Source organism: Mustela putorius, unplaced genomic scaffold (genome assembly GCF_011764305.1).
Source record: "Mustela putorius furo isolate JIRA1106 unplaced genomic scaffold, ASM1176430v1.1 tig00004033_pilon_pilon_pilon, whole genome shotgun sequence".
Taxonomy (NCBI): domain Eukaryota; kingdom Metazoa; phylum Chordata; class Mammalia; order Carnivora; family Mustelidae; genus Mustela; species Mustela putorius.
This window is the reverse complement of record NW_025422169.1, coordinates 5,404,930-5,431,652: the sequence shown is the minus strand read 5'-3', so window position 1 is coordinate 5,431,652 and position 26,723 is coordinate 5,404,930.

The window sequence follows — 26,723 nt, the reverse complement described above, 5'->3', positions numbered from 1 at the left end:
GCCCTCACGCTGGTCTCCTGCTCCCCGGATGAGCACATGCCTCCCGTGGGCCATTCAGGGAGAATCCTGCTACTACAGCTAGATGATGGGGACACAGAACATACTCTTACTGGAGATTCTAACTGTGAGAGGAATGAAGAGTCGTCTTGGCAGTGGTCATCTGTGTCATCCTATGAAGAAAGCATTCAGACTGAGAGTGACACAGAAGCATTTCCTGTTCTGATCTTCCGCGTCCTGAGACACTGAGTTTCCTGGGTATGCGAGTGACATATGCTCATGTCTCTTGTCTCTTTCCAACTAAACTTGCTTGAGCTAGATTTCCATAGCCTGCAGGCAGCAGAGCTGTGGCTGTATATCTCACCTTACCTGATATATGTCTCTCTTTGAGGCCCTTCAACATGTAGGGGTTGAGCCCCTGACACATTTACATTAAGAATCTGCAAAGATACAACATCATTGTTACACACGGGCTTCCAAATTCCTGATGAGCAAATAATACTATAATATGCATTCCTGCTTCATCCTTTCTTTAAATATGATTGTGGGAGCTTCTTTGCAAGAGGTATGTCCACTTTGTAAGTGTCTGGCAATGGGCTGAGCAACTTAATGGGGCAGAGCCTTCCTCTAAAAATCTCTGTGTGTGTGGAGATTTTTAAATGGTCACTTAAGCTTTCCCATTGATTTGGCTTAAAATGGTGAGGGTTCTGTGTTGCCTGTAGGAGCTGGGCCTATCGCTAGTATTTGTTTATTCTCTTATTTTCTTATTATGTTTTGGGAAACTGGGCAGTATCAAGCATTCTTCCTTGGCACCTTTAGCTTATGAGGAATGGGGAGAAGTCTGTATCAAGAACTGGAGGTGTTGGGTCTATCTATCTATTTACCTGTCTGTCTATCCATCTATCTACATGTCTTTCTACTTATCACCTTCCTTCCTTCCATGTCTGTAGTTAGCCCCATCTAGGCTAGAAGAGACAGGTCATCTGTACTCAGTGAACATCCTTACAGAGAATAAGGACTTCATGAGAGCCTGCAGAGAAGCTCAGATAAAAGAGATAGCAACACAGAGAGGCTACCTGTGAATAATAATGGTCAAATTATTTCCCAAGTGTAGTCCAACAGGAAGCACAATTATTTCCTTAAAAAGAACTAGAATTCACTGTGTCGCCCACAAGTATGGTGACAATAAAGCTGTGTTGGTCCTCTGACAACTAGAGCACTATTTGGATACAGTGTGTGTCTCAGTCCATGCAGACCACAGCAGACACCACAGACTGATGTCTCCAACAACCAACACCTCTCATGATTCTGAAGCTTGGAAGCTCAAGACTGATACCATCACACTGAGGGTGAGGCTTCAACATATGAATTTTGGAGGACACAAACTTTCAGTCCATAGCCGTGTAGATCGGCATTGGAACCTGGTAGAAGTTAACAGTCCAAGAGCTACCACCAGAAGTCCCAACAAGCTGGGAAGTTAGAAGTATGCATTGATGAGAAGAGGTGCTTGCAAAGCCTAGAGCTCTAGGTGACTTCTAGTTGCCTCCACTGAGGCCAAATACATTAATGGGATGAGGGATACCAGACAAGAGACAAGAGACCAAAGACAAGAGACAAGTATAGTAGAAATCAATACTAAATCTTTGTTTCTCTCAAGTGCCCAATTAGATGAGTTTTGACAATTGCATGCATTCGTGTTAACTAAAATAAGATAAAGCTCGGTTTTATTTCCCCCAGAAAGCTCCCTCATGAGCTCTTTCTGAACATTTTCATCATAGGACCTCAGACTCCGATTTGTATCACATTAGTATCATCTGCATTTGGCTTTTATATAAAAAGAATCATTAGATAGATAGATAAATAGATGATAGATCGATAGTTCAATCATTTGTTCCTTTTAAAAAATATACTTGAGATTCATCAAGGTGGTTGGTTGCATGTGTAAATAGTTTAAATGTTGTTGTTGTTTTAGTTGCTGAGTTGTATCCCAGCTTGTGGCTCTACCACAAGTAGTAGGTTGACGCACATTGGGTTGTTTCAGTATGGGGCAATGACCCATGAGCGTATGTTGAGTCTGGCCCTATCCAGAAAATATCCAAAGCTGTAACTGTTCACCAGAGAGGTACCGAGCCCAGTCCATGGGTGGAAGATGGAATCATAGTGCATTTCTTTTGCTAAGAAAAGTTTAAGCTGTAACCCTACAGGTGGGGATGGTTAGGGCACAGAGCAGGTGTGGGCAACTTGTTCCAGGCAGAGGCATTGTATTCCGAGTCCTGAGGCTCAACAGGCCAAGGCACGTTCCAGAAACCAAAACAGTCAGTAACCCAGAGCTTCCTTACTGTGCAGAGTGGGGCTTGGGATAGAGGAATGGGAGCAGGTCATGAAAGACCAGACAGCATCATGCATTTTACGGCCTTTGAACTGTATTCTGAGTTTTGGAAGTAACCAAAGTGTTTGAAGCCAGCAGATTGTTTGAATATCCCATCATAAAAAGCTCTCTGGTGTTAGTGTTACATTCTGTGGTTATTTTCCTTCCTTTCTGTGAGTGAAAAAGAAGGGTGTTTTGTCTCTTTTTCCCTCTCTCCTCTTCCCCTTTGTTCTCGCTCTTCCCTTCCTTTCATTTATTTCTGATGATTTAAGAAGAATCTACAGTCACTAATACAAATTTTTCAAAATGATGGCCCTTTATGACAGTTTTTGCTGGAGCTCACACTGAGTTCTTGGGATTCTGTGTGTTAGAAAGACAGTCTTTATGCTTTCAGCATTTGAGCTGCATTAGAGAAAACCTAACATTTCAGAGGTGGGGCTAGGGGTAGTACTTAGACACAGGGAGTATTTTTCCAGAAGATATAGACCCCTGGACCACAGATCTGGAGGTGATAGTAGGGTGTTTAATCTTTATAGGAATTTGTCTGACTGAAGTCAGTAGACTGTCCATCCCAACAGAACATTCCTGAGGAGTTTAACTTCATTTCAGGTCATTGTAGCCACTATAGAAGTCCTTCCTCATATTAGTCAGAAAGATCTGTTTTTGGACGACTGAAGTCCTCACTCCCAGTTTTGTTGGGTGGTCTCCAGAACACATCTGGCCCATCATTGTGATGACTAATCTGTTCCCTTAAGATACATAGCTTGTACCTTTAACTCTTCTTTTTCCCATATTGAAAACTTAGACTTCCTTCAGCCGGCATGGGTCATGCACCTCCCCGCCCTTTCCTTATCCTGTTTCTCTGGACACGGTTCAGAGAACGTAATCCTCCGCTGGTGCTGGGATGATTATCAATGAAACAAGGAGACCGTCTCTCCTATTCTTGTTCCTGTAAGCTCTGGCTTGTAAAGAGTAGTTTAGCATACACATCTCAAAGTCGACTTGAGCTGAACTTGGAAATGGGTGTGGTATAACCCTGGCAGACTTGTAGCTCCAACTGTTGAGCAGTGGTCCCCAGCTAGCACCGAAGAAGCTTGCAGAGAGTTCAGCGGCTAGTTCAGTTGGTTGTATCTGGCAAAAGCAACTTCCCCATCTTGTATTCAACCTAGAAGTTCTATTCCTACCAAAAAGCCAAGATGGGCTGGAATAGGGCTGTCTGATGGAACTTTGTGAACAAACAGAAAACTTCCCTATCTACGCTTGCCAATATGGTAGCCACTAGCCATGTGGAACACTATGGAACACTAGAAATGAAACTGGGTATTTAAATTTTATTTCATTTAAACTTACATAGCCACATGTGTCTAGTGGCTACTGGATTGGGCAGTGCAGGATCATACGGCCACTCCTTGACCAGAAGGGAAGTAGAGGTGGGGGGCATAACGATGTTGGGGAAGGAGATGAAAGGCGATGTTCCTGGGATAACGGACTGTGAGCCGGTTTCTCAGAACAAGCCTCGGGGAACTAGGAGTCCTTTACTTCCTGGTATTAAATAGATCTGATAGGCAGATTTTTAAAAAACCCTATAGCTACACAAATAAAATCATATTTCACAAAAGCATTCAAGTTAAGCAGTATTATCTTTCTATGGATGAGGATGAGTGCAAGCAAACTGTCTCGTGGCATGTGCATGTGTATTACTACATATAATTTATTTTACCGTGGTAACGAGGATGTCTATGATAAAACCAATCTTAATATTTATATTATGTATATGTGCCTAGAGCTGTACATACTTCTGTATGCATACCTGTGTGCATTTGTACACATGCATGTAGAAATGTGTACATTTATTTGTATATTTTATGTATTTGATGGAGTAAAGTTCTCTGGTCAGGAATAACATTCCTAAATGAGAAGCCACTCTTCTGTGTAAAAGAAGTGATTGTGAATAGTCATATAAACCTTGAAAGACAGCTAAGGACAGCTGTAAAAATTATAATATCATGTATGTTTTTCTCATTTCAAAAACTGGTCACTAATGAACACATTTTTGTCCCACAGAACTAGAGCATCAGAAGATAAAATAGGAATGTGTTTCCCATTTGCTGATTCCAAGCTTCCCTGATTACCTCCTTATTCAGTCTTTGAGCCTCCTCTCCAGACAATGGAGCATCTGGTATTTCCACCACCAAAGTATCAGAAATATTGGTAGATATTTTCATTAAGGGAGATCTGAAACACTGAGCCATGGAATCAGAGATTGAAGGGATTTTAGAGACAGAACCCATAACTCCATAATTCAGAGATGAGGAAGCCAAAGTCCATTATGGTGAAATGAATTCCTAAGGTCTTGGAATTACTTCGTGATAGCTTTGAGCGAGATCACAATAGCTCACATGCTGAGTTTATGCTTTTATGATATAGTTGATTTGTTTATCTGTTGGCTCAGATTCCTATATAATTCGTGATTGATACTCGTCTTCCTGGTTCAGTTTTACTTCCTTCCTCCCTAAAAGAGAAAAATAAAGTTGAAGAAAAATACCTCTTTAGGCAATAATAATAAAATATCTGCAAAAACAGGAAACTTTAAAATATGATACGCTTTGCCGCGATGGGATAAACAGGAAGTGAGTAGAAGAAGTTATGCTGTGACTTGCAGAGTGCCCTCCTCTCTGCTCATTGCGCACAAATCTCAGAGCTGGGTCTCTTCCCTACTGATGAGGAGTTAGTGGCAACAATTATTGAGATGACGCCTGTAATGTGTTGAGCACTTACTCTAGAGAAGGCTGTGTGTTATGTGCTAGGGCTGCCATAGCAAAGACCGCAGACAGAGGGCTTACACAACACACATTTATTTTGTCACAGTTCTAGAGGCCAGAAGTCCAGGGTCCGGGTGTGGCAGGGCTGCTTTCTTCCGAGGCCTCTCTCCTGGGCGTGTGGATGCTGTCCCCTCCCCGTGTCCTCACGTGGTCGTCCCTCTGTTTGCATCTGCGTCTTGATCTCCTCTTCATATAGGGACACCAGTCAGATTGGATTAAAGCCACCCAATGTCATCGTTATAACTTAATTAACTCCTTAAAGACTATCTGAAGACGTGGTCCCATTCTGAAGTACTGGGGCTTTAACAAATGAATATTAGGGCACACAATTCAGCTCAAACAGGCTATATTTCTAGCTAATGCAGGAAGAGACATAATATTTTCCTCACTTTCCTGTCATTTGTTTAGAGAGGAGACACATGAGCATACAACTCTGTGGACTCCTGGAGGGCTTGAATATCATCTTGGTCTGGTTTCCAGGTCGTTCTTTTCTCCAGCACATCAGATGGCCTGATAGGACAATAGTGTGTATTTCACAGCCAACCGGGCAGAAGAGAGGGAAAGATGAAATCTTAGATGTGGCCCCAATGGTTCTGGCCGATCTTCATGCGCCCTGCAACTTCAAGGGCATGTTTCCCTCTAGTTAAGCTGCATCTCCAGAAAGATCATATTTACTTCCATTTTCCAAATTTATGTGTACTCTCAGTATGCATTCTTGAAGGATGTGTGGTGGAAGTGTGTGTGTGTGTCTGTGTGTGTGTACATGGGTGTGTGGCAGAAGTGCATGTGTGTGGTGTGTACTGCGGATGTGTGGTGGAAGTGTGTGTGTACATGGGTGTGTGGCGGAAGCGTGTGTTCTGCGGGTGTGTGGCAGAAGCGTGTGTGTACTGTGTGTGTGTGGTGGAAGCATGTGTGTACCATGGTGTGTGGCAAAAGTACGTGTGTTCCGCGGGTGTATGGTGGAAGTGTATGTGTATCGTGGGTGTGTTGTTGTGTCTGTGTGGGTTGGCATGCCCATTGCTCATGGTGTTTTAATGAACATATAGTGGTCAGGACTGATCCTGTCCTGTCTCAAAGCTATAGGACCTCAGCTGGTGACTACTGCCTAGAAAGAAGCCTCAGGATTTGGTGCCAGAAGAGGAGTCAGATGATAATGAGAGCTATGAAGGGAACTACGGTCCTGGTCTTGCCAAGTCTCTTGACTTCTGCATCCCGATTTTTATGCTAAGGCAACTCTATGACACAGTTCTATCTTCAAAACCTAATGTGTCTGCATTTTCTAAGCATCTGTGAAAGCCTTTGTGAGATGGAAGTCAAACCTCTCGCAGACAGGGTGAAGGAAGATAAGTAGCAAGGGTAGTATTTACAGTACTAGCTTTCCTCTCCAGGAACGATGCATGCAGAATTTCAGGAGTCATCACAGTCCTTGACAGTGTGAGTGCCTAACCCAGGCGAGAATTCAAAGCAGCATAAATGTCAAAGTTGTGCAGTTACAAGATGGAGGTGCTGGGCAGACCATGGATCTGACACACTGGCCAGCAGTCCAGATTTTGCCATTGACTCAGGATCTTGGTTTTAGAAGCTGCCAGTGTCATTGGCCATTGACATCCAGATGAGAAACTAGCACAGAATGACAGCTGACAGATAGCAGATGCCTTTGGAATAGCAAATTCTGATAACTTGTGTTAGTATATCTTATGGGAACTCACAATGTTCTCTAGGCAGTGGGCCAAGAGATAAGCACCAGAGCTTTCAAATGAGAGTGGAAATGGGTAGGGTGTTTTTCTTGAAGTGCATTTTTCTGGCAGGCCAAAGGAGGCCCTCCTCCCCAATGCCGAAGGGAGTTCTAAGAGCTGAGTGTGTGCCGGAGGGTTGGATCTTGGAAGTGTTTTTGGATGTGGGTTGAGGGAGGGTTAGCTCTGGCCCAAGGTTTCTGAAGTAACCGACTTGCTTAGTGTACTGTCAGCTCGCTACGACTCTTGATGTATTTGGCATCATTAACAAAGTAGGAGCAACTAGCTTAGATAAACAGATTTCCTCATCTGCGGGTGCTCCTGCCAATGAGATGTGCAATGATCATCTTTCTCCGTTAGCTTTCCCCTGGATATTACATTGATCATTTCAAGAGCTTTCATAAGTGCAGGCCAGGCTGACATTTTGCAATGCCTGTTGGCAATTAGGAGATTTTATAGTAACAAAAGGGCAACTAAGTTTCACCAATTGCTTACAATGTGGCAGTCTTGTAGCTTATCATCACCAAATATGTAGTTGCTTGAAAACTATTTTACTCAGCAACAAAATGATGGAAATGTACCCTTGAATTTCTTTAGCTTTTGTATTTGTTGGTTTACTTTGACTAATTAATTTGCCAGCCAGTTGGCTTGTTTGTTGAATATTTAATGAAATGAGTAAAACTTTGGATGTTAGCAAATTTAGGGCTTAAGTTTTCCAAAGCCAATCATTCCTTACTATTGTATTTTTTATTATTCTATTAGCATCATGCCATGATTAAAGGAAATAACAGAAAAATTCATTGGCTTAAAGAAGAAATTATGCTAATTATGTGTCCTATTGGCCAGATGTCCTTGAAGGGAATACAGGTTTTGAATGTGTCTTGAGAAGCAAATGAGCTGCTTCTCCTCCTAGCGCAGAAGAGCTCTTTATTCATTCCTGTGTTGAAGATCCAGAATTCTGGAATATGACCAAAGTTTTAGAAGGAGGCAGTAGTCCTAAAGAGGTAATCCAGCACTCAAAGTTTTATTTATCATTCTTATTCATGACATAAAATCACTGGTATATGTAAATGTGTAACATAAAGGATGCAACATTCAGCTTAAATGTTATAAATATGCATGATGATTAATGACCCAAGAGAGAACATGCGAGATGATGCCTTCACTCGCATGGTATGTTTTCTTACTGGAAGATCTTATCATCATCGAATGCTTGTTAATGTTGTGTTAAATTGTTAAAGGTGTGGAAAATATTAAGCACTTCCTTTATGCCCAATATTGTACTGAATACTGTCCATATATTCTTGCTTTACAAATAAAATTAAGATGTTAAAAAAAGTAAAATAAAATAGTCAAATGACCAAGAAAAAAAATACAAAAATGAAGACTAAAAAGGTGATGTTTTAAGAATCTCTTTGGTTAATATAAAACATTTGGTATGAATTAGAATGCGTTTTGAAGAGATCTCACACTGTTTCTAGGAAATAGGCTGGAGTGAATTTTATCAACTCCATGTGTTTGATGCCATATAGTCCTTTTTTAACTTTATAAACTCTGAAACCAAGTTTCAGAGACATTAAATAATTTTCCATCTTTATCCAGGGGGCATGTAACCGGGATTTGATTCCTACCCTATGTCAGCCTGGGACCCTCCTCCCAACCCCTGCCCCATCCTTCCAGTACTCCTTCTCCATGAATCCACGGCTGGGGGGTTGTCATGCTGGTCTGGTGGCAAACCCAGTCTTCTCTTGAGCTGATGGCACCTGTAGTTATGAAATTTATGCAGTATAATGCATGATCTTGATATACAGAAATAATTGGCTTTGAAATATTCCCTAGAGGACCCTGAGTTCCTTGGCTTTCTCTTATAACCAAGGCCCACTACAGCATCACTTACTGCATTAGAGTTACTGAAGATGTACACAAAATTGTGTCCATTCATGTTAGGTATAGGTCACCTGTGTAATAAATATGTAACCATATGTGATTAGTATATAGATACACAGATATGTAGCTAGATGTATCTGCCTATATGTAGCAAGATCTCTACATATTCCTATCTACAGAGATACATCTAGCTACATAGTTGAAGACTGACATATCTGTTATATATCTATTATGTGTCTTTTATGTATGAGTTTACATCTAAAGATATAGAGGGATCATATAGATATATCATATAGATATATCATATAGAGAGATATCTAGATATTTATATGTACAAATGTGTATAATGTATATATCATACATACACAGGAGAGACAGAAAGAATAAAGCAAATCTTGCTTTAAGAAAATCTGAAACATTTTAAATATACAATGGGGAAAGAGGATAGACTAATGAAGCAATGTAAGCTTTTGTGGGAGTGTCATCTACATTTGAAATCACTAGTTGTAGAGATGGTGAGTAGAAATGCTGAGGGGGAAGGGCGTAGGGGGAGCAGGAGAAGCCAGGAGAAGAGAGGCTGAGCCCCTGACAGCTTGGTGGAGCGGGTGCCCTGGGCTTGGACAGCTTCTCAGCTCATGAGCTTGGGGTCCTGATCTTATGATCTCACTCCCTTCTTCTGAACAGGTTTAGTTTGTCTCCATGGCTCGTAAATCAGAGGCATGGTTGAACAGAATCCACACGAAGTGAAAAATCACAACTCAAATCTGTTTTTATATAATTTGGTCAACTTTGTAAAAGATGAGTTTATGAAGAAGAAGAAAAGTGAAGTAATGCTCAGAAACCAAAGCATTGGTCGTGTTCACATAGAGGATATTGGGAACTATTCCCCCATATTTTCCAAGGTTTCTATATATTAATTTATAAATAACTAAAGTAATTTTTAATAGAACACATGATATGAACATCTTAAGAAACACAACAGTGGAAGTCATTTTCCATATTGAAGTGCAGTCCCTCATTTCCCAGGTGAGTAAGATAAGGTGCACTGAGGAGTTCCGCAAGTCTTTTGTACTCGAATGATCAGGGGTGTAAAAAAAATTGTTAATAAATCCTGCTAATTGAAGCTCAGTCAGAAACACAGATAAATGATTCTAACCAAACAGTAATGATCTTAATCTTTAAAAACTCAATTTACATGCAAGCAATATTTCACTTGAGCCAAGCAGAGCATATCTGGATACCTGCATTGGCTCCATCTGTCTCTTAGCCTCTACTGGGTGGTGACAAAAGTAGCAGGCAGTCCAGGGGGAGGAACAGTCAGTTTGCTTATCTGGCCATAATGTGTTTTATTTTAGTTACTCCTTGCGGATTGATGTGTTAAACATGTTTTACGAAGATGAAAAGGGGCTCAGGAACTTGCATGGGCACTGATTGGAGGTAAGCTTGAGATGTGCACCCAGCGGGCACCATTTGGTAGTCTGGGAGAAGCAAAAGGGATGTTTTCTTCATCCCCTCATCACCTTTATCCAGAGGATGCTCCTTCCTGTCCAGGGCCCGCGATCTCACCAGGACCTGAGCGTACTTTCAATGCCTGCCCAAAGGGAGCTGGGACTCCGGCGTGACGGAGAGGCTGGAGTGCATTCCCAGCCCTTCTAGAAATGGCTGCTTCTCAGGAGCAGACGCAGGTGCAGAGAAGTAGTGATTCAGCTCGCCCGTCATTAGCTGCGAGACGTTCTCCCCAGTCTGGGTGCCGACACCAGGAGACAGGAGCCCCGCACAAGGTAACTGCCCTGCCTCATCAAGGCTGCTTCCCATGGGTAGTGAGCTGAGGCTCCTGAGGCTGTTTCAGTGTTCTGCAGCCCCTTCCCCAGGCCCGGCTGGTGAGAGGCTGTGATGGGAGAGGCCCAGTTTCCCGAAAGAAGTTCCCAAAGGGGCTCGCCTTCCACCGCAGACTCCAAATACGCCATCTTCATGGGTCCTTTGTCTTTCCACCCCATAGGGGTTCAATCTGACATGCTTTTCTTGACCCTGGTCCTTGTATGGGTCCATTCTGCCCACTCTGCAGTCTTCCAGAACTGAATCACGAGGGAAGGATCTGGGAAGTCAGGCTTTTCCTCTCGAAAAGCCTTCGGTCTCCTCATGCTCATTTGCTTGCCCTCCTCCCAGTATCCAAAATTTCAAACATTTCCCTTGGAGAATGAAAGCTGTGGCAATTCAGTCTCTGTTCAAGCAGTTAAAGTCAGAGGCCAGAAGACCCTGCACCAGCTTGATCTCGTCTTCCTGTGCAGTTCCCTCATGAACTCTTCACTAAGAGCACAACATGCCCTTATTCCTGGGCACAGACAGCCAAGTGTCTTGTGTCTCTGCAGTGTTACGCTTAATCTAGAATTCAAAAAAGCATAGCTCTCAAGGGACTTGGGTGGCTTAAGTCACTTAAGCATCTGACTCTTGATTTCAGCTCAGGTCGTGATCTCAGGGTCATGAGATGAAACCCTACGTCAGGCTCAAGCTCAGCATGGAGTCGGCTTCAGACTCTCTGTCTCGCTGCCCTTTGCCCTTCCCTCATGCACTCTCTCTTTCTCAAATAAATAAATAAGTAAATAAACTCTTTAGAAAAAAAAGCACAGGGCTCATAGGGACCTCTTTTTATGCAGACCTAGGGAGAGACATTCCCTTGGGTCCCTGGGCTCCCAGAAGGTCCCTCTACCCACTGCTACTAGGGCTCACCTGGTGTCCCTGCTTGTCACTGGGCTCTAGGCATTGCTCCCACAGGAGCATTTGTTCTAGCTGTCATTAAAATTTTGTGCTGTGGTCCAGGTGATGGTGGGCTAAACACACCTTCAGTCGATCTGACAGTTTTCCTTTACACCAAAATAAAAAGGATGAGATTCCAGACAAGATATTAAAACATAACTCAATGCTAAGTGGTCACTATGTGCTCCCCATGAATCGCATGACTGTTCACTCAACAGATCACCTCACTGGTGGTGACTGATGTCCAACAGTGCCAGCAACAGCCCTTGTCCCAGGCAACCCAGCAGAAGGTCTCCTGAGGCAGCCACATCTCCATGTGGAGATGGAGTTTCTCACAAACAGAATTGATGTATAATTGAACACATGCCCACACATGGTACGGTTAGAAAGCACAACAGGACAACCTACGACTATATTCTTCCATACCCTGAATTTACACGGACTAGAAAAACGGGCATTATTTAAATGATATTTATGAAGGGCGCCTGGGTGGCTCAGCTGGTTAAGCCTCAAACTCTTGATTTCGGCTCGGGTCATGAACTCAGGGTCATAGGATAGAGCCCGGCATCAGGCTCCAGGCTCAGCAGGGAGTCTGCGTGTCCCTCTCTCTCCGCCCCTGCCCTGCCCCTGTCCCTCTCCCTCTGCCCCTGCCCTGCCCTGTCCTGTTAGCTTGTGTGCATGCTCGCTCTCTCTCTTCTTCTCTCTAATAAATAGATAAAATCTTTTTAAAAAATACCTATCCAGACTGGAAAAGCAGGACACTCCATGTTCTAAATGATGGCGCATCCTCCTACCATAATTGCGCAAATCAAGAGTATAATAGCCCAAAGGTGTCTGGTCACTGTCAGAAGTATTTGTCTTGAAATTCTTGGATAACCTCAACATATATATATATATATATATATATATATATATATATATATATATTGAGGTCATCTATATATCTATATCTATATCTATATCTATCTATCTATCTATCTACATACATAGACACGCACATAGACGCACATGCACCTTAGAGAGAATAGAGATTTCACCAGAAAAGAGAATTCTAGAAACACGTCTATGAGATGCAATGTAGGGATATTTAATGATCATATAGTTGCAAAGAAGAGTTTTTTGAAAAATACAACTAGCCTGCCAACTTTGGTCTTTGAAATAAAAAATCAATCTTATTGCAGTACAAGAATATGTTTGGGAGAAATTTAGGCTTTAAGGCTGAACTTTGTTGATATCCGTGGACAGACTAAGCTTCCCACGTGAGCAGTGTTCTGCTGGATCCGAGATAGAATGATCACATCTAATGGCTTTGAAGGAAAATTGCTCTCTGTGTGGTCTGTGAGCCTTTAGAAAGCAAGAATTGTCTTATTTATCTCCAGTATGAGAAGGAACGCCAAGCATGTAATAGGCGTTCTGGAAGTTCTTCTTGAAGGAATGGAAAATCGTAAACTCTCATACGTCTGTGCATGGTACCGTCCGCTCCTGTGCCTGGCTCAGGCCATTATTTATAGCAGTTCCAGACCATAACCTTTAATGATAGCTATTAACAAACTGCAAATCTTAGAAAAGCCTGGAGAACAACATAAAAATGATCTGGGAGACCCATCATAGCGGAACTGGCTCGGAGTACCCCAACTCTAGAGTCTAGGAAAGTGTAGGGTATTGAGAAGGCAAGAGCCTATCTCCCATAAGGAGATATTTAAAAAAAAAATAGCAGAAAGTATGCACATCCAGGCTGCTCTAGACCGTAGAGATGAACCAATTAGCAGACATTATAGGGAAGCTCAATTAAACTACAAAGGAACACTTTCCAAGATTTGGAATTTCCAGTGGAAGAGGCTACCTTGTGAGGTAAGAAACATCACTGGAAGCGTCCAAACAGAAGTTGGATAAAGACTTGTCTATTGTCTGTCCGGTGAGAAACAGACTCCCCACGATGGCAGAGAAACCTCAGATGCAGTGTCTTACGAATGAGGTTTATTTCTCCATTTCTTACCTCATTGGATTCGGCTCCATGAGCCCATGGATGGATGTCTGCTCTTTTGCTCTGATCCCATGGGTGCACCCTGCCAGATCTGAGTCATTGCCATGTGAGGGTCCAGGGTGCATAAACAGAAGGGACAGAATTTCAGGCACATGGTTTGTCTTTAAGTTGGAGACAACCTCCACATTTTACCATCTCTTCTGTTCATGTTCCCCCCACCCAGATCTCTCCATGCAAGCCATTCAAGGGAGGTGCATTCATTCAGTCTCTACATGGGGGGGGGCTCTAGTCTCACTAAAATCCCATGACTATAGAAGAAGGGAAGATTTGTCTTGGGGAAAGCCTGGGAAGCCGTCTGCTATGAGAGAAACAAGAAGACCTCTTACTCTATTATGTGTTTACTCCTTCTTTAAATAAATATTTATGGATTATCTATTCTGTACCAGGTACCGTGTTAGGTGCTGACATACAGTTATGGATAAAATACAGTTCCTGCTTTCAATCAGCTCACATTCTAGGAAGGAAAACAAACTTCTGAAAAATAGTCATGATATGCAGAAGCGCAATCTATAAGCAAGTTTAAGGTACGAAAAGCATGAAAGAACATAATTTTAAGAGGGTGTTGGGAAGAGTGGAAGAAAATGATGTTCCAGCTCTCTGAAAGGGTGATAGAAAGAACCGCACCCCCACCCCCAGCCTGTAGGGAGGAAGCAGGAATATTGTGGGCAGAGGGGAAGTATTTGCAAAGCCCAGAGGCGTGAAATATCACGTTGCATTTCCAGAAGGGAGAAGTGCACAGAGAAAGCCGAAGCTGGGTCCGTTGGTGATTGGGCAAAAGCTGAATGGTTTGGGTTATGTCCTGTGAAAAAGTTTTAACTTTATTCTCAAAGAGATGAAGAGACTTTCTAAAGATTTCTAAGCTGAGTCCGTGATGATTTTCAGTAAATAAAAGTAGTGAAGCCTAATGATGTAGGCAACGATAGCATCTTCCAGGTAAGGGATGGGGCAAGTGTGCTGGAGACTAGGACAGGGGCAGACCTGAGCAGGGTTTGAGGCACTACTGTCTTGTATTATCTCTTGTTTTACTTTCCTCATTGCCTTTAAGTCTGTATATAAACATAGCAAGTGACGGTTTGAGGAATTCTCATGATATACAATGTACTTAGAACATTGTAAACATTTAACAAATATTTGTGGAATGAATATGTAGACTGATTTATAGATCTTGCCTTCCTCAAAGCCAGAGTAAAAAAGTTCTTTATAAGTAATCACTCTATAAGTAGGTTAAGTTAATCCATACCAAGTTATGAAATATAGACAAAGTTCAGGTTCAAAAAACTTCATGTTTAAGTAAATAGAATCAATTTAAAAATAGGCATGCCTCTCTCTCATGAAGTAAAGTATCAGTCAATTCAACAAACATTGTTGGGCTCTCTTTATATTCGTGCAAAGTACATCTATTACCCTGAATTTCTACAACTTTTTGCAATCCTATTGATTGTGCTTTAGTTGAAAGCTGCATTAGACAAACCAAATAGATTTGGTCCCACTCTTATTGATCAGATCGATCAGAATGGCTGCCAGAGTGGGAAGATCTTCCAGAAGGCTAGTAGGGGGAATCAGGCTGGTTTCCTTGGGAGTAATCTCAAGCATGTCTTTATCTGCAAGGCATCAGCAGCAATTGGCTTAGATTAATTTACATTTCAGATAGCAAAATAGACTTTCTTCTCCTTCCTAGACAATATTTGCTGCCATCCCCAGCTCTTAAAGAGAAGGTCTCTCTCCAGAGGTGATAATGGGGCATTCTGTAGAAGATTGAGGAATTCCTAAACTCCTCACTTGCCCATCATGGGAATTGAGAGCAAGGAGAGCTTTGCTGCCTGCTGTGTCCTACGGAGTAGACTAACCATCCGGGTGGATTCATGGCCCTTCACCAGCTGATTAGATGGATGGGTACCGAGCCAACCCAGGTACTGCCTCCCCGAAGCTCAGGACTTGCTTGACCCTTGCTGGCTCGCACACTTACTTAATCTGCCACTTTGTACTAGCCAGCCTCGCACAACCACTGAGAGATTCACTTCTGTCATCTGTCAAATAGGGGAGTCTTTCTTCATTTCTGATACAAGGAATTCTATCCTCACCCTCCCCCATGGGAATGTCCTTTCCCTGTCACTGCCTATACCCTCAGTCCCTGGTCTGGAAGACCTCACAGCCCTCTCTGTTCAAGGTTCTTTAATTTCGAAGGCTGATATTTATCTCAGACACAAAAAAGTATGTCCTGTTAGTATGGAATGAATGTCCCCCCCAAATGAGTATGTTGAAATCTATCTCCCAAGGTGATGGTGTGAGGAGCTGGAGTCTGTAGGGGGTGAGGAGGTCATGAGGCAGAGCCCTCATGATGGGATTTACAAAGACCTTACAAAGACCCCAAAGAGCCCCCTTGCCCCTTCCTCCATGAGGGGACATAGGAGAAGATAGTCTAGGAACCAAGAAATCCTCTCACCAGACATGGGATCTGCTGGTGCCTCAATCTTGGACTTCCAGCCTCCAGAACTGTGAGAAATCAATGTCCATTGTTGATACGCCACCCAGTCTATGTGTTTTTGCATTTTTTTTTTATAGCAGCCCAAATGGTCTAAGACATGTATGATTATTCTCTTGCTACCCATTCCACACGAATTAACTGAAATTCCTTTTTTTCAGGCCAACTTAGTTGTTCTACATTTAAATATATATATTATGAATTTGTTTTTTTTTTTTTTTTTTTTTTTTTTTTTTTTTTTTTTTTTTAAAGATTTTTTATTTATTTATTTATTTGACAGAGAGAAATCACAAGTAGATGGAGAGGCAGGCAGAGAGAGAGAGAGGGAAGCAGGCTCCCTGCTGAGCAGAGAGCCCGATGCGGGACTCGATCCCAGGACCCTGAGATCATGACCTGAGCCGAAGGCAGCGGCTTAACCCACTGAGCCACCCAGGCGCCCTATATTATGAATTTGTATAAGATTCTTCACTATGAGAGAAACAGATGTGTGTGATTTCATTTCTTTCTAAAATACAAAGAGCATCCTTTTCCTCAGAGGCCCAATTTGAAAATTCATCCCATTGGAGCCACCGACTGTCAGACCTTCACGTGCATTCCCTCTACTGTCACCTAAGTTTTCCTCAAAAGGCAGGTGTTATCTCTGTGGTGGTTCCTGTTGGAATTGTCTGAACCCTTACTCACTTACATGACATAAGCCTAAAGTTGCCTGGAAAGAATGTTATTACAATGGACCAGTTGCCTGATGGGTCGGAATGGAATTCAGACTTCTTTGGCTATACACACAGCTGTAATGACATCATCACTTCCCTGGGTTGAAATGCAGGGGGTGGGCTCCAGGGGTGTGACGGAGAGAGCCAGGATTTAATTAACACTGCACAAAGCTGAAAACCTTCATGGTTTCCCTGCAGGTGATTTTTTTTTTTTAATTTGATATATGGTTCTACAAACATGACATCTGCCCCAACCTCTCTACCTCCCTCCCCAAGCTCTGCGTTTTTCCTTTGCCTTTCGTGCTGACCATCTTCTAATACACCCTACAATTCACACGTTTGTATTATATTTCCCAGTGGGTGTTTGTCTCTCGCACCAGGAAGGAAGTTCCACGATGGTCAGGATCTTTGTCTCTCTGGTTCACGGCCAGAGTGGTTCCAAAGTCTACAGGAGGGTACAGATTTATGATCACTCTGGTAATCGCTCAATGTGGCAGCTGATCAGGGTTCCAGACAGACATTTTGCCAACAACGGAACTTGGATAAGGTCTGCAGTGACTCAGTAGTAAGTGGCTTTGCAGGAAGAAAGTCTGCCCCTCCTACAAACCCTTACAGCGAACGTGCCCACTGCTTGTTAGATTACTAATTCAGTAGCATTTTTACTTGACATGGTTTTGCTTTCAAATCCAATTCAGTAAATATGTAATTCAATAGTCCACATTTTGAGAATGGACTACAACAGAGGAATAAAATGTAGAAAATCAATAGTGCCCAAATCAAGGCTTTCATGAGATCTCATATAAACAGGAAAAAAAAAAAAAAGTGAAGGTGGTCTCTAGAACTTCTATAATTTGACCTGAGAGGTCTTTTCGTCTTCTCCTTATCAATTTTCTATGTTTGGATGTATGTGCATTATTTTGACTCAAAGACTGGATTCATGCCATTTGGTGTTGTCTGGGGACCCTACTTACCCCAGCCCCAGTGATTTGAGATGAATGAAATGATTTAGATCATTTTTGAACCTGTGACTGGAAACCTCCTTGATTTGAGGAGATGAAAATGCATAAGTTGTCAGAGACTTTTGATTCTGGCTTACAGTCTCAGAAAGTTTTAATGGTTCTAGCATTCTCAGAGAAGTTCTGAAAAATATTAGAATAAAGTTTCATATACATCCCCCCCCCCCCCAAATATGGCTAATGTTTAACCACATTAAAAAAAAAAAAGTCTGGTAAGTAAAATAGTCCTTTGTTAACGTCTGAAAAAAACCTATTCTGGTTACTTTTTCTGAGATAAAATACTTTGTTAAAACAATGTAATTATGGAGAACTTGATGGAATTTGGGATTTAGAGAGACACAGATTCGAAGTTCAAGATGCGGGGCAGCAACCGGTAGCAGAGCTCTGTCTCCCTCTCGCCGGAACTCCCCCAGCTTATTGTTTCTTTTCTTTTTAATATTTCATTTCTTTATTTGACAGACAGAGATCACAAGTAGGCAGAGAGGCAGGCAGAGAGAGAGGAGGAAGCAGGCTCCCTGCCGAGCAGAGAGCCTGATGTGGGGCTCGATCCCAGGACCCTGAGATCATGACCTGAGCCGAAGGTAGAGGCTTAACCCACTGAGCCACCCAGGCGCCCCCAGTTTATTGTTTCTGAGCCTCAAATTCCCCTCGTTCTCGTTCCTGATGCAGCTTCCGGCGGGTCCTTGTCGGACTGAGTGCGATGGTGGCAGGGAGCTTCGAGTGAGATCCCAGGCAGATGGCAAGGACCCCAAAGTGTGTCCCTCTTATCACTCCACAACGTTGCTTGATAAGTTCATTGATTGCACGTCCTTTTGTGACTGTGACAGTGAGGCTGTTGTTATAATAGCATAAAGATTATAACAGCATAATCTTTTCCAAATTATTTCCCAACTGCCCACAAAGGAAAATATATATAATGATTTTTTTTTATTGCTGACACATAGGAAACTTATTGAATTTTCCATATTTATGTTGTAACCAGCCATCTTACTGAATTCTCATCACCCATCTCTATCATTTTTAAATGCATGTTTTCCTCACATTTTAATGTCTTTGAAATCAAGAAATCAAATCACAATCAACATCTCTACAGCTGTCACTAGAGGTGATGAGCCCAGACGGAGCTGTCCTTGTTGGTAGATCATTTTCATCCGGGCATAGGAAACATTAGTTCATTTGGCCATCACAGGAGCTCCTTCCATTGGTAACATTGGATGCAGCTGAAATTTAAATTAAATTTGGACCAGAAATTGTCAGTTGTCTGAAAAATGATTTCATATGATAAAATATTGAAACAAAAATTTATTATATGTACAGGCAATGTTTCTATATACCAGCTTAATGCACTACTAATTTTTAAATATCTCCAATAGATCACACATTTTTTAAAGTCAGAGGGGCTGTTGTAACAGATTTTTGCATCATGAGAGATTATCACTAGGCATTAAATATCTGTTTAAAACGTCTGTGTCTTCTAAGAAAAGGTTTATTGACTTTTATCCTTATGTAACTCAATTAAGAAAATAAATAAAACCATAATTTTGACCAAACTCTAATCTTCTCTAAAATCCTTGAAATTATATTGTCAAACTTAAAATTCATGAGTTCAGGTTATCAAAACCAGTGAGTCCCCATGCATAACTGGTCAAACATCATTCAGAAAAATCTCTAGTCTGGGAAATGAAGATCACTTAAACTCAAATATTGATTATACCTTGCAGAGGAAGGCATGATATAATTGTATTGATAAAAGTTCTGTTTTTGCCTCCTAGGAAAAAAAGTATAAAGTTATTTCAGTGTTTTATGTCTTCTGTAAATTGCTATTACTAAAGTGACCTTAAATATTCAAACTGATTACATTTTAGAATCAAGGAACTACGATAGTCCTAATAGTTTTCTTTTTTTATGGTCTTCAGTTCTATATACAGATTGTCACATCGTCAGCGGTGAAGGGGAAGCTCTGCAATCACTGAGAAGCACGGACTCCAGGTCAGAATGCTTGGGTTTGGATCCTCTCTCTATTATCTGATATTATGTGACCACTGGCAACATATTGTTTTAATGCAGATCTTATTCTTGTTAAGAAGATAATACCTACATCCCAAGTTACTGAGAGTGCAAAGGAAAAATTATAAGCAATGCCCTGGTCACATCATGCACACTCAGTAATTGTTAATAGTCTGAAGTATTTTTATCTACTCTGGGTGTTCAGAGCTCTTTCAGTGTCAAGAACCAGACTGACTATTACCCATTAAAGAGTACAAAAAGGTCTCAGAGGAATCTAAGAACAAAAAACAAAGCAGAGATGTTTATTTCCCACAGAAAATGAAAGGTGCCGAGAACCAGGGCTGCTTTCTCTGAGGGACATGCCCACTTTTTCTCTTCCTTTCTCTATTCAGGACTCTCTCCTTTCTAGCTTCCCTTTCTGGAGTGAATAAAACCATCTCAATTTTCCTAGGAAGAGGATGTGATTGGCCCAATCTTTTTTTTTTTTTTTTCTAATGAAGCCACATAAATTAGGCGCTGCTAGCCCAGCTCTGGGTGAATGTCTCTTGAGAGAACAACCCAACACACATGATCAGTAATTTATAGGTCAGGATCAGGCTGTTAAAACGTCAGTGGGTGAAAAGTCTTACAAAGGGAGATGTTTGAAAGATAGACATCAAAAGGTATTTACAACCTGTCCTTCATTTATTACATTTACATTTAATTTTCTTATCTTATTGCATTTACTATAAATCCAAAGAAACGTTATATGATGACAGGAAATGGGTGCCTTTGAGAGATATTTCTCTAGGTCATAAACCTAGACCAGAACGATTTTTGCTTCACAATGGAGTGTCCTTTTTAGTATCAGGAAGATTTAGATCTGCCAGATTTGCCATATCGCTCTCCGGCACAGTTGTTCAAATACAACATGATTCTGCTCCTTAATTCCTCCTTGTCAAGGCCCCAGCACGGACATCCCATTTTTATTTATTGAATGTTTCATCAGGTACGTGAATATGACTCATTATATTGCCAGCTTGGTGATTTTTTTTTTCATTGACAAATTTTATTAGATTTTCCAAAGCTAAATCTTCCTTTTTATGACTTGTAAGAAATTAATTTGAGGTAACTTTTGGAGAGAATTTATTTCATTCTTTGATGTATGTTGAGGGAAGGGATGATTTGGATTAAATAAACTAGCAAATATCATCACTCATCATCCCTCTCCCTCTCTCTCTCTCTCTCTCTTTTTTTTTTTTTTTTTTTTAAGATTTTATTTATTTGCCGGAGAGTGAGTATGAGAGTATGAGCAGGGAGAGTGGCAGGCAGAGGGAGAAACAGGCTCTAAGCAGGGAGCCTGATGAGGGACTGGTCCCAGGACACTGGGATCAGTGTCTGAACCGAAGGCAGATGCCTGACTGACTGAACCACCAGGCATCCCCCGCTCTTGAGAAAAACAAACAAAAAACAACAACAACACACAGTACACTAACCGGGAGGAGCATGGGAAGTTTTGTGGGTAGCAGACACATCCCCCTTTTCACATTCCCTTCAGAGGTATTGAGTTGAATTTTGTTTTTTAACTTGAGAAGAAAGGAGCATAGAAAGCAGGGATTTGTCCCCAGATTCACAAAAAAAGGTGTCATACTTCTAGAAACACGGATTATAACATTTTTCCTGCCACAACATGGTATTTTCATTTTCTATGCACTGTCCTGTATCTATCCAGACATGTTCGCTTATAGAATACGAGCCTCCTTGTACCGTGGTTGAAACCTGACCACTTTCATACACGGAGATAAAACATTTAGGATTGCAAGCAAGTGGAAGTGCAAATGTGGCATGCGTGGTCAGTGCTATTCCGCTGAGTCAACTGAATAGAGCAAGAGTGGGAGAAGAAGCCCGAGTCCACATCCAGCAGCACCTGACTGTGCTCCAGGGCTCTGGGATGGAATCTGGCAACCAGGAATGGCTCCAGGATGGGAGCTACCAACTCAGGTCAATAGGCAGAGCCAGGCAGGCCCAAGCCTTGTGCAAGGCTCCCTGTCCTTATCTTGTTTAGAGCATCTAGCATGTGCCTCTCAGGTGCCAGACTCGTGCATGAAGCACTGAGAGCTCTTAACCTCAACCCTCCATCGCACGTCGTCAGGGTGTCCTATCAATATTCTAAGTGTTTGGAGGGATACAGCGTCTTGCCTTTTTGGTGTTCATCTTGCTTGGGAAATTCTGAATTTGGCAACCACACCAGAGTAGATAGACACAATTTTGAATATACCTTCCTTCTGTCTATGGAAAGGCTGTTTTTTTCAATATGGAGTCATTGTCAAAACTCCTGCTCTCTGCCAAGGGAAGAGACCCCTGTTTATGCCCTGTACCTCAAAAAGACTCTAATGACTGAGTGAATTAAGTAAAAATGGATCAAGTCAAATAATCACATCATTCTTTCTTTTTAATGTTTGCTATAACATTTTATAACACATACTTCTATGAGTTTGTCTCTAAGGTATGTTTGAAGGAAGAACATGTTACAACTATTCTTCAAAGTCACATCAAGATGCCAGTCCTCTGTAGAGTTTCACCGGTGTTTTTGAACTAAAGTTTAAAAGAAACTGTGTGTGTCTGAGTTTTCCAAATTAGGTTATCATGTCTATTTATGGCCGTCAGTTCCTGTCATGTAATATGATTACATGGGCTTTATCAGAAGTGACACATTGGGTGATTTATACGATGTGTCAGCCAGCAAGATACAAAGGCTGATAATTTCCTGTAATTACTTTGAAAAGAATTTTGAAAATGGATTTTATATAAATAGTATGGGGCTTCTATTTGAAGTAATTTTAAAATATCATTCCAAGACATTGCAGGGAATGAAATAATCAAAGGTGCAGAATGTTAACAAGCATTTCCTAAGTGATTAACAAATTAATACACATTGTGTTTTTATAGCATCTTCTTGCAAAGCGACTGAGGGAGTCATGACCTTGGAAGTGTGTCATCCTCCACCAGTTGAGAGAACCCTCTGCTGTGTCTTCTGCTGTTTTGGCCAGGTCATTGCTCATTCTTGAATCATTTGCTCTCCTTGCTTGCAATTCATCCCTCTGCTCATTTCCTACCTGGATTCTTCATACCTTTCATGGCCAAGAAAAAATGTTACTGCCAAGAAACCTTTCCAGACAATAGTCACCTCCACTGATCTCTGTCTTTTCAACAGAGTCCTAGCCTTGGAGACCCATGCCAGTCGGCCTCTCTGTCTCTGAGGCATTATGACTAGCCTTGTACTGCGCAGCTAGCCCTACACACTAGCGGGTGTCCCACGCTCGGGGATATGATATCCTGCCATAATATGCAATGACTTGCTCTGGCCTGTCATGCAGGCTGTTTCTTGACATTTTCTCAGTCCTTCTACCTTGTGACCTGGTGACTTCATGTTGAAGTTTATTTCTCCACGGCTCGGACATAAAGTCAGCATAACAAGAAGAGAAAACAGGAAAACAGCAGGGCTTTGGAATGTCTCAGACACGTGGGCCTGGGTCCAATCTCAGCCCATCCATGTTCTCTGAGGAATTGTGAATAAGCTACTTACCCTACCCAAGGATCCTTTTATTAATCTGTGTAGTGGCACCCATAGTATTTGCCTCACGGACAAGTATTATCTGGCCAAGTTCCGGTCTCTCTTTCTCACTCTATAATGCCAGGATACTTCACTTAGTATATTTCTAAATGCATTTGATGTTCAGAATGTCTTCTGATTAACATTTTGGAGAGCCGTGATTTATATTTCTATCCTTACCAAGATTCAGATTCCTCACCTGGCCGCAATGACTCCAGGAGACCTGGGTTAATGTTTTGCCTGGTTTAAATGGTTGCCCAAGTACTTCATCAACTGAAGACTTTCCTGTTCAGCTTATTGCTTCATAACAAAATGGATTTATCACTTGATCAATTAGTTGTCTCCTCCTCAATTTTCCCTGTGATTACAATTTCATGGTGGTTTTATTGCTTGAACGTGCACAAGGGTAATATCACAGTGCTTAGTGCATGGGCGACAGTCATGTTTATGGACTAAAGGGAATAATGTGTAGCTGTATTTCAGAAAAAAAAAAATTCTATCTCCATTGATCTACATAGATGTTGAAAAGGAAAAGAAAATTGTGGAATTAGTGTTTCAATGGTTTCTGTTTTCCAGGGGCACAGCATGGGTCTTTTTCCTCTTTGTGTGTCAAGGCCCCAGGGTCCCAGAAGCTTAGCACATGGTATGTGATAAATAATAAATGAATGAGTGATTCCATGGAAATAGAGAGTAATTGTTCACCCTCTTGATACATAATATTTTCCCAATAAAAGAATAGCTATCAGAAAATTTTTGCCTGAAATTGGCCATAATTTCTTGAAAAGTCGTTTTCAGTAAGTTGAGAGCCTGGCTATTGGGTGCCTAAAGCTTTCTATACATTGGGTATCTAATGATCTCTATGTGTGTGGAACTGAGTGTTTCATGTAACATAGTCTTTTCTAAGTTGGGTTCAACACCAGAAAACTCTCTGAAATGAAAGTTAATTCCTATCAATGTCTTACTGCCTCAACCCACACACCAGGAGCATTGGCAAATCGCAGCAGGTAACTAACAGGTACCACAAAACAAGGTTTTAAGACTCCACTAAGCTAACCAGCATCTTTAGTAGGACTTTGAATTTTTACCAAAATTCAAACTTTTCTTAAGTGTGAAGCCATCCTTGGAGACAAGCTGACAACGAAACTTGGGACCGTCCCCATGTGCCAACATTCAAGAACATCTTGAAGCCCCTGATGTATGGTAAATGTAGAACAAACACTTTCTTAGGAGATAAACAATTCCTTCTAAGAAAAAAAAAATAAGGTAACTTCTGCACCATATCAAGAAGGAACCGTTTTACTAATCAACCACTTTATTTATCCTAACTCACTTAAATACCAAAGGTACAATATTGAGCATGGTTTCATGAAGATGAGCTTCCAAATTACAGGCTTCTCTTGATCTTACATAGCATTGTGCAGCAAGAAGGGTCTAGGACAGGACGTGGGAAGTCCTTCTTCAGTTTCATTCATGAGAGAATGGACCTTCTCTTTCTACTGGATATTACGCAATCCTTCTGCCCCGCTTTACGAATGCGTAAATGCAGCCAACCTATGAGCATTCCACACCACCTTGCTCCCAAAGCACTCTATCTAATACGCAGGAAATGTTTATTTTATTTTCTTAATCTTCCAGATCCTGATTAGCAGTTGTAGAAGAGTAAAGATTCATTCATCAATAAAATCCAAAGACTCCATGTACCAAATTTCCATTCTTTACTTTAATGAAATTTGTCTGTAGGGCTTTTAAAGTTCATTTATAAAGTTAGAAATATATTCAGCTCTGCTGTCTTGGAGATAGATGGCCACATTATTACTTGTCTGTCAAATATAAGTAGGGCTGTTAATAACATAGAGACAGCTACTAAAGATTCCAAACATGGGTGTTTCCTTTAGAGGAAATTGCAATTCTAACCACAAAATTCCCATTGGAATCAATTACCTGACTTTGTAAGCAGTAGGAAATACCTTACTTTTTAGTCAGGAGAATAAGACAAAAGTTAATATTCTCCAAAGTGTATACCCAAAGAAGGCAAATAAATGAACAAATATTAACACTGAGCAGATAACGAATATGACACAGGCTCCAAATTGAGACCCGTCTATTGTATGTGCTAGCAAAAGACGGTCCTGGCTCCCTTCTGGCTGACAGATGGATTTTCATGTGATATTGGAGATGGGAAGCATCAAAAGAGTGAGCAATTATAAACTGTTGTAAGAAGATGAGACTCCTCCTTATCCTATATTTAACGGACTTATGTGTATTTGGAGATGCTTTCCTTCCTCCTTACCCTTCCAGTGGAGTCCAGAAAAAGAATATAATGAGGAAACCAGTGTTAGAATAAGTTTAAAAAATGGATTTCCTCGATTAGACCATCCAATTTCTTAAATATTCATATAAAGGTGCATCTAAGTCCCAATTTCACATCTTGTCTCCCCTCTATCTTAATATGAACTTCTAGAGAAATACAACCGTGCACTTCCCCGAATAGGAATTAGAGATGTTATACTATCCAAACGATTAGTACTTTCAACTAAAAACATTTCATCAATGATTATGCATTTACTGTGCACCGTTCTTGCTGGTAGGTACAACAGCAGTGCAGTGTTCTTTTTTAAATGAAGCTCAGCGTTGATTAGAAAATATAGGAATGGTATCCAGAACATTATTTAGGGTCAAGAAGCATATCTGGGTCTCCGAGAAAAGACAGATTTGTTTGCTGGATTTGTTGCTGCAGCGAAGCTTTCTTGCAGAAGTGGAAGTGGAGTTAGGCTCAGAAGATGGGGATTGACTTTAGGTAGATTGACCAGGATGGTGGAGAATTTGGTAATACTTGAGTATATATATTCTTCCCTAGAGGATTAACTCATCAAGAACGAAATAAATATCTTTATTCATGTGATTGTTTAATGAGTAGCATTGGCGTACTGTGGACATTTCCTTTCAGGACACTTTCATCTGGGTCATTTCCAGATAAGGGGGAAATTCAAGACTTCACTGGTAAGAAAACAATGACATGCACATTTATGATCATAAACTTCAAAAGGAAGCACTGAATGATACCTTGACACTTCTTTTTCAGGTTGGGGAGGAAACGGTTTTTGACCTACAGGCACATGGACGTGATCCTTTCGTGTGGCTGAGACAACATCCATGTTGATTGTTTTATGAGATTTCAATTTGTGGCTTCGATGTGATGACAATTTCACTCATCTGGGGCACAACTGGGGACTGTGTGAGCCACACTGCTCTTGCCAGTGAGTCTGTCCTCAGCGCTGAGAACTGCTTTGCTAAGGAACAGCTGTGAGGTA